General features: G+C 37.4%; 2 protein-coding genes across 2 annotated transcripts in view; one reads left to right on the top strand and one right to left on the bottom strand.

Moving 5' to 3' along the window:
- The window catches only part of xkr7b (XK, Kell blood group complex subunit-related family, member 7b), a 640,468-nt gene that overhangs the window by 461,068 nt on the left and 166,969 nt on the right, over positions 1-12,431 (top strand). The window lies entirely within an intron of this gene.
- The window catches only part of LOC114658415 (cadherin-4-like), a 2,147,065-nt gene that overhangs the window by 213 nt on the left and 2,134,421 nt on the right, over positions 1-12,431 (bottom strand). The window lies entirely within an intron of this gene.

A 12,431-nucleotide genomic window follows, 5' to 3' on the forward strand; every position in this document is an offset into this window, starting at 1 on the left:
TTTTGCATAATGCTCTTTAATGAGTACAGATTCAGAATGTTTGCACATATTTACAATAGCATATTAACAGTAAATTACAAGCATGCAACATTAACATAGAGTATATAAACATACTATAAAGAACAGCGCACATGGGAGACCAGCCTGTTGGTAGCTCAAGAAAAAAACACAGGGTATTCCTGGCCTTAGTCAGGAAGATGGCAGAAAATGCCAGTTTAGAACTGGGTATACTGGTGTCCTGGCAGGGTTGGATCAAGAAGCCATTCCCAACCAGGAAACAAGTATGATAGAAGGAGACAGCTGTAGTCCCTTGGGGCAGCTTTGTTGGGTTCCAGGGGTGCTGCCAGAGGGTGCCGTGTGAATTTGTGATCCCTATTCTTGGGGAACTTCCACTCGACCGTAAAGTGTTTCCATCGGACTATGCCTTAGCACAGGAAGTACTCCCAGGTCTAAGATATAGGAAACCAATAGACCTCATCCAGGCGAGGCGGAGTATGGAGAGTAGCTGGGCAACATTTACTTAGGAGGAGTGGAGGAACAGACAGCTTTAGTGGCTACTCAGCATATAAGAAACCTTTTTGTAAGGTATTTTTATTAATAAATCTTTTTATTTCTACAGGGACTTGTGTCATTGTGGTTGTGTTTGGGGTTTGGGATGGTGCAACGCCCCTTACTGGTCATAATAAACATTATTGTAACACACAACAAAGTATATCAATTTCAGTGATTATCATAAGCAAATCATGCCAGTTAAAAGCTTATTAACATTATAATTTAAAATATGGTCAGTTGATATCAAAGAGGAGGGAGAACAAAAGTCCCAGTAAACAGAATTCATTGAGAGTTCATAGTCGGTTTTGGCAGAAAAGGTGATGTGGTGCATTTTTAGTGCTAAGCAACAGGATTAGTGCAAAACTAAATTTGCAGTGAAACTCTGTGTTTTACTTTGAAAAAGTCTGAATTAGAGTAAGCCACTCTCATTCAGGGTTTTTTATTAGAAATGTAATGATTTGCTTCATGAGGTAAGAGTACATAATAAACAAGAAAAGTTGCCTGAAATATTTGAAATATTAAAATGTATGTTTTAGTTTACATGTTTAAAATCTAAATATTGTCAATTCTAATAAAAATTTGTAATTTTTTCACCTTGTGATAAGATAGATACCTAGCAAAGGATCAAAAATAACTTCATATTTGTAATCACTGAACTTGAAAATAGTCTAAAATGATATGCTTATGTTTGAAATTTGTCATTTTTAACCTTCTGCGAGTGGCTCTTAGAGGGGTAGGACCACCAGTAAAGAGTCAAGTGTTAAAAAAGTAACATTATATTTACTCATCATAAGTGTGTAAATGTCTGCACAAAATATGGTCCAAATGGGGAGGGGCCCAAAGGCATTGCTTTTTGCATAATTACACATCAAAATAAGTTGAAGCAGTGTATCATATGTGGGGGTGTCTCTGTACCTTCGAGTCAGGAGCTGCCAGGCAAAAAAAATATGAAGTGATTTAAAAGTGTTCATAAGTAGTTACGAATGTAAAAAAATTGAGAAACATGTGTCTCGCTTACAGCAAAATAGGTGTAGTTTACACAAGAAAGGTGTTTGGTTCTGTCTGGGAGCATTTACATGTATTTATTTTGCATGAATCAGCATGCCATTTAGTATTTAAATTGAGATATGTGGCGATAAAAAAAGATCACCAGACCCATTTCCTGTCAAATGAAGACATTATCTAGTACCACCACTTTTCCAATTATAATGACAAACTTGGCTATCACAATTCTAAAGATGCATTGGAGACAGAAAAGAAATTGGAAGCTCCATGACTCTTACAGACTACATACCTTCAGTTTCTTCTGTTGGAATCTGGAAACAGGATAGGAAGTTTGCTTTCTAACTACTTACTGTATATGTGGGGTTGGCTTCCAGTGCAGGTTTTCCTGTGGAGAAAACAAGTAATGTGCATGATGGTGTGCTTTAGTGTGTCTTCATGTGGAAAATATGCAGCATGTCACATTTTTAAAAAGTGCAATGTGCTCCTCATGGTGACATAAAAGAGAGTCACAAATAAAACTGATTTTACTGGTCATATGAAATACACTGCTACAGAAAATAAAAATAGATAGATAGATAGATAGATAGATAGATAGATAGATAGATAGATAGATAGATAGATAGATAGATAGATAGATAGATAGATTATTAATCCCAAGGGGAAATTCACAAATAGATAAGAGCAGAAGTATGAACAAGGCCTTAGGAAACAATATACTTTGGTTTACACCACCAAAAAACTCCTTAGTGAGTTCTGGGTTTTGCAATTGTAAAATTGCCTGCAAAATTAATTTTGGTGTCAGTTTTACAAAACTGAATGCAAAATTGAGACTTGTCTGTTTTACTTATCACTATACTTTATCTTAGTGGAGGTATCCATTGTCAGACACTTACGCACAAAATGTCCTGCTGCCAGCACACCACCATATTTCAAAGTACTTTAAGTATGTTACAATAAGCTTACAACTCAAACCAAAGCAATAATGGCATTTTTACATACACAAGGATGTCTTCATCCATCCATCCATTATCCAACCCTCTATATCCTAACTACAGGGTCACGGGGGTCTGCTGGTGCCAATCCCAGCCAACACAGGGCGCAAGGCAGGAAACAAATCCCGGGCAGGACAAGGATGTCTTGTTTTAAATAAATCATAGGTTTCCATGTTGTCTGTTCTCTTTCATTACTAAAATATGTGATTTGCATATGTATGTGCTGAAGTGAGCAGCATGCCACAGCCATACGAATCAAGTATCCCACCTATGTTGCAGTGAAAGACTCATTACCATTACATAGCTAAGTTTCAAACCTTTTCAGTAATCAATAGATGTCTATGATTGATCAGGAAATATATTGATTATACAACTCATGCATCATTATGCACAAACTTGTGTGAGATTGCATTCAGATTGTTTGGTTGATGTGCAATAAGACTTGAAGTTTTCACTAGGGAAATGCAATCTTCTTCTTCAAAAACAGAAAACATGCAGTTGAGTAAGTCCTAGAAAAGAATGCTATTGATATGGAATATGAAGACCATGAGTCACAGTTTGGACTTTATTGAGAATTATGTGTTTTTTAAAGGACTCGATGCCTTGCTTGATTTGTACATACTGCTTAGTGTAATTGTGAAGCATCGTGGCATGCACTTTTATAGTTCAAGTGTCATGGGTTCAGTGACCATATCCGGACACTGTTTGCTGCACGTTCACCTTATATCAGTTCTCTGAGCAGTGCTCTTCTAGTTTCGTCTTGTATGCTGCACCTGCTCAAAGTCTCGTGAGGAGCCTTTTGATCGAATATCACTAGCCGTGTGAACTTTGACACTGTACAGCATCTTTGGAGTTTCATGTGGGACCGATCAAATGTCACTGAATCACATCATGCAAACTTTCAATGGGGTCTGCTCTTCAATCTAATGTCACTGTATCATGCCGTCCACATTGTTTTCTCTGGTGCCTTGTTCCTTGCAAACTCCAACTCAAGGGCTAGACAGCACAACAACACTGTGCAATATTTTTTGTCCTGTTTCTAGTCCCTGCCACCCAGACATTAGATATGCACTATGCATACTGTATATGACAATAAACATTAACCTAAACCTAACAATATCTTATATGTTTAGAGTGTGAAGCCAGTTTCTGTGTTCATTGTTGTTTAGTATTATGTGCAAAGCAAAGCCATTTTCACAAACCTGTTTTTTTTGTAAATGGTGTGGATGTTATGTAATTGATCATTGCTTAACAGCACTCAGAACTGCAGCTTTTTACCAAACAACTCAAAAATAGAATTCAACTGGAATTCAAGTCTATTTCCAAAAGAACTTATGTCTACAATGTACAGGTACTATATTGCTTCTCCTTCAAAATACAATGCGAAGAATGCTTACTGCTGTGCAGGAAATCTCTCTCTCTCTCTCTGTATATATGCATATATATATATATATATATATATATATATATATATATATATATATATATATATATATATATATATATATATATAAGCCACATTGCTTGGACCCATCAAGGTGGCTTAAATGTATGGACTTCTTCCTGTTCTCATGAGTCCTACAATCCAAAGGCAGGTTGATATGTTACTTGTGTGCTTGAGTCACCACTATGATGGACTGCTGTGCTGTCAAGGTTTGCACCCATTGCTGCTGGCTCCCTGTGGAACTGCACCTCCAGATAGCAGATGGACAGTAATGAGCCAGGTGGAAGGGTAAAACCTAGTAATGAACCCACAACACCTGCTATACCAACATGAACCTCCAAGACAACCACTGAAATCCCAGAAGAGTTTTCTGACAACCAGGGCGACTCCACCAATAACAACGGACACCACCATATGGTGAACTGTGGATGAAAGACTGCCTGCTTGTATCAACCACAACTGAACGATATGGAAGGCCTTGAATAGATTATGAACTAGAGTTGGCAGGTCACAATTCAAGACTTGAAAGTGGGGCCTTAAAAATGCAAATGTGCAAATGTCATCAAGTGATGGAGCACCTACTTCACTGCCCATCCATACAACAGCAATGTAGTGAAGAAAACCTGGCTGCTGCTAACTAGACAGCGATTGCATGCACTCACCGATGGTGAATGGTGGTGTAGCAACACGGTAAGAAGAAAGAAGAACTCGTCACTTTAAAGCTCTGCCACATTTCTTCAATTCACTGCTAACTGATTGCATAAAAACTCATTTGGGATTTCTCTGAATGCTGGAATTGATTATCAGAGAAAGAAACAGCCCAAGATTCACTGCGTTTTTAAAAAAGTAATATTTAGGATGGGAATTCAGTTTACACCAAATAAAGAGGCAAAAGTTTAAAACAATGGAGTCAATATGTATTGTGGAGCAGAAGCTAAAAACCTCTGGTGATTTATGTCCCCTCATACACTGAAAGTGCATGGTAACCACAAGAGAAAATTGAAGGCAGTCCGTAAGATTTTGCACTAGTTGAATTTCTTCAGCTTTCTTGCGGTGTGAATATTCTAGTTAAAATTACTATATTTATTTTTAGTTTTTGATCAGCACATGTTTGGTGGGCTGATGTGTAAGCTTTGGCACTTGTGTTACATTCTTCTTTGGAAGACACACACTAGGCTGCAAATTTAACCTGTTCTTGTCAGAAACAGAAACAGAAAAAATAGTATTTTTTGATCTTGTTCTTATAATTATATGCCTAGTGCTACCTTGATGGTTCTTTTAATTTATTTTAATCAGTATTTGTTTTCACTTTTACAAATTTAGCACCACTTCCTTACAGCTAGTGAAACCTAAGTTTCATTTCATATTCTGTACAACAATGTTTTCTTAAACAACAGGTTCATGTCTATAATTGGGTCATGCTGAGTCGTGAATCACAATTGTACTGAATGCGGATAGCCTCACTATGGGTTGCTGCTTGCATCTCTAAAACAAACCTCCTAGATGATGATTGGCATCTACTCTCCAAGGGCCCCACTGATCCCAAGTAGGATAGTTTGCTGTTCTGCAGTGATTATGAGTCACGAAGATGCAAGATAGGCAAAATTGGGTTGCGAGAAAAAAAGTTTAGGAACCTCTGCTCTACTAGGTTGTTATTTGGAATTGAGCTATTTTTATACATGATGGCACAGGAGACAGGGTTCGTATCTTGACCTGGTCACTTCCTGTGTGGAGTCTGTACATTCACCTCATGTCTATCTGGTTTCCTACCAAATCCTGAAAAATGTACTTATAAGCTGACTTTAAATTAGCCCACAGTGGTTGGCTGTGGGTGTGTGAATGAGTGTTCTCGGTGATGGACTGGTAATCGCCCCGGGGTGGATTCATCCTTTGCACCCATTTTTGCCTTCATAGACTCCAGCTCCACGATAACTTGATATGTAAAAGGCAGGTTAGATGAATGAAAAATGAGAAGAAGCTTTAAATTAATCAATATTTTGTTAGCTAAACATCTGAAATCACAATTTTGCAAACTGGGTAAAAGGAATATTGGTTATAAATACAAGATGAAAGACACTGTCCTAAAGAAAGCCATTTCTGAAAAGGATTTAGAAGTTTATATCGAGACAACACTTTCATTACCTAACCATTGCACAGAAGCGATTAAAAAGTCAAGTAGATCTTCGGTTATATAGTAAAAACTGTTGAATTTAAGTATTGGGAGTTGTTTTGCTCAACTAAATAATGCATAAGTCAGACTGCATCTGGAGTATTGTGTACACTTTTGGTCATTACACTACAAAAAAGACATAGCTCCACTTGAAGTTGTGCAGAGGACAGCAATGAGGTGTATCCTATGACTTTAGGGACATGTCCTACTGTGACAGACTCAGAGAATTTATAAAACGCTTTAGTCTCAAGCAGAGGAGACTGCATAGGGGCCTAATTTAGGTCTTCTAAACTGGTAAAAGCATTTGTAGATCCAGTCGAATTCTTTCTGCTTAGTGGGGAATCACATACTTGAGGACACCAGTGGAAATGGTGACACTTCATGTCATATAAACATTGCAGAGAGAGGGGTGAACGAATAGGAAAGAAAAGCGAGTTTAAACATTATCAGGTGGAAGTTATGCTGCATATTTGAGCATATCCAAGGTGCATCAATAAGCCGAAGGTCAATTCAGTGGTGGAGTTTCACAAACTATCTTTGAAAAACCCAGAAATATGCTGTTGTGGCTTAACAACCAATGAATTAAAGGAGAGGCAATTCTATGATTCAGAAGGCTCAATCCCATTTGAACACATTCCCAAGTCATTCACAAGAAGATTTTCCAGAGGTGGTTTATTTAAAAATATCTTAACAAAAATAAATGTGTTTGAGATATTTTAAGCATACACTTGGATATCTGGCATTTGAATTATGCAGTAAAAGTAAGATGAGATTTTTTTCATGGACATTTTGATATTGTTTGCTGTTTGTTCAGCATGGTCCCCATAGAAACCTGTTGTGTTGGGAATATTGTTATCTCTGTTCTCCATAAAAACATGAGATTAAAATTTTTTCTCAGTAATTACTATAAACAACATGGGGTAAGTAACAAATCAGTTATATGATTATTTTTGGGTGTTGTATTACTTTGATCTCTTTTTAATAGAAAAAACAAAATTTGCACTTTCCTGATAAAATATTCACAGACCTGTTTCTTCAAGCTCAAGCTAACTTTTTAACAATTTGCTACTTTTTTCATGGAACTAGTGTGACCATAAATCAGTGGTATTAAAATAAGCCTAAGGTGGGCTGCAGGGGGAGGGGCACAGGTTTTCCCACCAACGTCTGCTTTCCCACTAAGTCAATATAAATTAGACATATTGCTCTGTGCCGTTTTCTTTATGTTTCTTTATTTCAGTCCTAGTTAATACAAGGTCTTGAATTTAAAACAGGATCCAGCACAGGACTGGATACCAGTTCATCACAAGGCTCACTCATCACATTTCCATTAGCTCTTATACTGGTAACATTTTGACCAAACACACATGTTTGAGATGCTGGAGGAAATCAGAACACACTGAGGATGCCTGCATAGACACTGGTGAAAATACGAAGTGCTGGGAATCTAATCCAGTTTCCCAGCTCTGATCTCTCATTCCACTTCAACTTTTATCATGTTTTTTTTTTTCACTTTCTACCAGGATTTAAAAGTGTGACTTAGTGTTACTGATTGTGCAATATTGCTTCCTAATTTTTTAATGTTTTGGATAGTTAAGCAGTTCCTCACTAATGATCATGCGAATGGAAATGTCATTGATGCAGCTGCTCCTCCTCAGAATTCATTGAAATTTACACCCTGTGCTCTTTGTTAATTAGATACAATCAAGGGAGCTAACTCTACGGAACAAAACAAAAAGAAAAAAAAAATGTATGGCAAAAAATAGAAATCACACATTGCAGTGGCTTTCTGACCACTAAATGAGGACAGGAAAAGACAGTAAGTAACAATCGTAATGGGAAGCAATACTTTTAGTAGTGGCAGTCCAAAGCTTTAAATTCACATGCAAGAGATCTTGCTGACTTAAAGTGAAAAGATTTAGCTTTGTCAGAGTTTGCTTATAACTCATTTTGTAAGCCCGGCAGCTCTTCTGTCGACTCTTTTATAGAACCTTTATAAGGGAGGTTTAAGAAGAATAAACCTATTCATTCAATTAGTTTAGCCTCAAAAAATCTCTTTTCCATGTCTGTTTTCATCTCCTGCACTCCCTCCTTCAGCCTGATCAGCACCTCCACAGCAGCAGTCCTTTGATTTAACAGAGGACATTCATGTTATCTTCAGCTAGGCCATTCGTCCCGGTTGAACACATTGTTCCTGTTGAAAATCCAAAGAGATTAACTTTTGCCAGTCAGATACATTCTGCTGGTAAGTTGTAAAATTGAAAAAGAAATTTGAACCTACATAGACAATACTGAGAAAAAGAGAGAATGAGACAGGGTAGAGGTAAATTGTCCCTATTATCCTCACTGGCTGTCGACAAGGACAAGGCTGGTTGATGCATAGCTAACATTCATAAAAAGATTTTTTAGCAAAGCTGACCTTGAATTTGCTACCATGAAATGTTTCTTTCTCATGCTAGAATAATCTTAAAGATACATACATGGAAAATGGCATGATTTAAAAATATACTGAAAATAGATTTGGAAAAAAGAGGCACTGCAAAGAGTTAAAAGGGTGAAGCACTTCTAGCTCGGATGTCCAAACATTTCAATTTTCTCCTGATTGCCATGTCAATCAGCTGGTGGCACTGACCTGTGTCACAATAATGAGACATACTCAGATAAAGGTTTGGGGCAGCCACCCGTATAATCTGGTATCCTGGCTGCAAAGTCGTTTTTTATGAAATAATCAGCACTGATGTACATACAACTGAGTCCAAAACAAGACTGACAAATAGGGAAAAGGGGAAGGCTTTTAAAGGGGAAGACAGGAAGTGAGGTCATAAGGATCAGGCCCATGTTCTTTAGCCATTGGTTCGAGCCTGGACGTGACATCACAGGGGCCGGAGCCGGTAAGGTCTCCTTCCATTGGCTCGGTCCCGGAAGTGACGTCAAGAGAGCCAGATGGAATCTCCCGGGAATGGTCTACAGGAAAGAGAGAAAAAGAGTCAGTGCACTCTGCCACATCCCGGCATGCCTCAGAACTGCCGTCACTCAAGCCCTTTAGCTGCCTCCCATGCGCACGTGTGTGACACCTGGCACTTGATTTGTGAGCCTTTTTTATTTTTTCCTGCTGTCTTTTTATTTTCATTCTCTAATATTTTCTAATCCTAATCACATCAGTCGTTGTTTTTTTTCTTCTTTTGCTTTGTCTTCATATCTGTTTTGCTGCAATCTGAACTTTTCCTTTGGCGGCACCATTTTTGCATGTTCTGTGCTCTCACCTTTCTTAATCATCTGTTGTCTTAACATCAGTCTCATCTTTAAAACAAGCTACTTACAGCTTTTGTTTACTCCCACGTGTCACCCACATATGGCCAGACACTCAAAGAAACTTTAACTATATGCATTTAAAATTGGAGGCAAATGGCAATTGTGTGGCAGCAAGATAATCGCAAATATTGAGCATAATATTCTAGGCATATTTTCACAAGCACATGTTTTTAACAAAGCCTGTATAATCCTATATGTTCTTTCTAAGTTTCTATTCCATACAGTTAAAGGCGATATATTAATCTTAAGACTTTTTCATACTTTGTGCTCAGTGTTTAACCAGTATAGAAGCAATGTTCTTCAGTTCATCAGGTACATATTTTATTTACTTGCTTGCCATTACCATATTTGCATTGCCGAGTCTCAATCATTAAGTCTGTGCCTCCATTGTAGCAGCTAGTCCAACTAACATCATGCAATTGGTCCACTTAGCTAACTTGCTTGTTCCATCTCATTTAAAACACTCCTAATTTCTCATCCTTTCTGAACTATACTTATAATACATGAATGAAATTCTTTTACCGTAACATACTTTTTTTTTTAATTTGCTGAACCTATTAAGAGACTGTCTGCTCATGACAACTGGTATGCAGTATAATAATTCTTCTGTCAAGGGTTGATACTTAATAATGGCTACTTACTTTATTAAAAAGGAGAATCTGTGTATCTTATCATCAGACAACTGCAAGGTCTTTGTTTCAGCAGTTTTCTAAAGCAATGAATAACATTTTCAATTCATATGCATTATTTATGGAAGGTGTGTGGAACCATCTTTTAAACATACAAACATATTTTTCTTTTCTTGGTGAGTCAGCTGTGTAAAGATAACTTTGTAAAGATAATTTTGATATGCTATGTTCTGCATTTTTGGAGTTGTGACTCTAATTTAAAAACAAAACCAGAACTCCTTTATAGTATTATAGAATTTAAACAAGCCATTCATTTTCTGAAATCACTTTCTTCAAACTATCATTTCTTTTATGCTTCAGTATTGGATATGCCCTTCAGCCTCACTGTTTTTCTCTGACCATGTCTCTTACTGGTAGTTGCTTGGCAATTGCAATTACATGGTAGTCACCTTTTCAGACTTATTGCTGTTATACTTAAACGGTGTTGTGATGTGGACTCTCAAACATAACAAAATGGGTATGAGGCTTCCAGATTTAGCCACACAACAGTCCAGCCCAGAACAGGTTCACACCAATTAAACTACTCCTTACTGATAACTGCCGGCTTCCATCCTAACAGGTCCCACACAAAGACAGCTTGCAAAACAACTAGAAATGTCCCAAAATAAAGCAAAAGCCCCACAAGGAGGAGGGTTGTTGTAAACACCTGGCTTGCACAAAAGGGCAAACAAGGAATCTTTGGTAATTGAGAGATTTATTAAGAAAAATAGAAATATAAGTGAAAATGAGAATGACAAATATAAAAGGATTTGCTTAAAAAGGCAATGCATAGCAAACAAGTTTCAATACACAATCCAAAGACAGTTTTTCAGAAAATAAAGCCAGAAAATCACCAAAACAGAAATAATGATCTTTACAATTCCAATGCTATCTCAATAAACTGCTACTGCATTTCTCTTCTGCTCTCAGTCTTATGACCAGAGGGAGAATCCAGCAGCAATAATGTGAGGGTAGCCCCATCTCCTGAGGATCCACCAGGGCTGATCCAAGCCCATTTGGAGCCCTAGGCAGGATGGACAGTCGCTGCCCTTTGACTTCCTTTGTGCGTAATAGGTATTAGTAGACTTCAGCAACCATTGTGATGGCCAGCATGTGCCACTTCAGTAGCACAAATGGCTTCCATTTTTGCATGTACCGTAGACTTTATGGAGCGTGTCATATTTGGTGTACAGAGTGTGTGCTTCTTTACTTTCAGAAACAGTGTCCAGTGGGTAACAGTGCCCACTCGGTATCATTACAGTTTGACCACCTTCCTCTTCGGTGTCTTTAACTTTCATAAACAGCACCCCTCTGATGATAGCAATCTAGGCAGGCACCTTAGTCACTTAATGGATTGGCAAGCTCTGGGCTCCACACATAAAAAAATAAGGAATACAGCAACATTAATAGAGACAATTACAGACTCACTAATTAAATCAACAGAATAACATAAAGACATGAAAAATAATAATAATTAATGTTTAACAAAAACAGAAAAACAGACAGCAGATTTAAGCCAGGGAAGAGACCCTGTCTGTAATATTAAAAAAAAAAAAAAAGCTTCAAAGCTTCTGGACATTATTCACTGAACATTTTTCAGTCTTTCACATTTTTTTTTTTTGCTTTTTGTTGTTTTTAGAATTTTTTTGCGTTTGCCCTTTTTTATTCCAGTTTTCTAATTTGTGTTTTCCTTTTTTGGTGGTTTAGACTCTGTTCCCTATTCTTTTGGCTGTCACACTTAAATAAACTCTTCCTATAATGATGTTGCCAGTCATTTTAGTTTTCTAACCAAAAGCCTAGACTTCCCTGATGACAGAAGAAGAAGGAGTTAGCTAAGAGTGATGAATAGTTGTGAAGGTTTTGCCGTGAGCTTGGTAAATTGCTGCTGTTGGACCACACCGTCTGTCATCTTGCACAGGACAGAGTGTTTCATGCAAAAGTGCTGATCTACCAAGAAGGGAAGGTGCTTCTTTGATATTGACTGATTGGTGGATTTTGCATTTGATTGACTTTAATAGAAGCTTTTCTTCACTTTTTACACTATGCACACTGTGCCACAGAAGAGGTCCATTGGTTGAATGTAAAAAAGCAGTAGATCTCAAATGTGCAGAAGCAACTGCCCATAGAAAGTATTGATAGTATCTTAAAATGTTATTGTCATTACATTTAAAATCTCAATGAGTATTATAGAACTGATTTTACTGAACAACAAAGTTTTTGCTTCTTGAACACTGTTGGGTACTTCTTATAGATTTGTGTGTGCTGATCATGAATATCACATCAAAATTTAC

Source organism: Erpetoichthys calabaricus, chromosome 10, assembly GCF_900747795.2.
Source record: "Erpetoichthys calabaricus chromosome 10, fErpCal1.3, whole genome shotgun sequence".
Classification (NCBI taxonomy): Eukaryota; Metazoa; Chordata; class Cladistia; order Polypteriformes; family Polypteridae; genus Erpetoichthys; species Erpetoichthys calabaricus.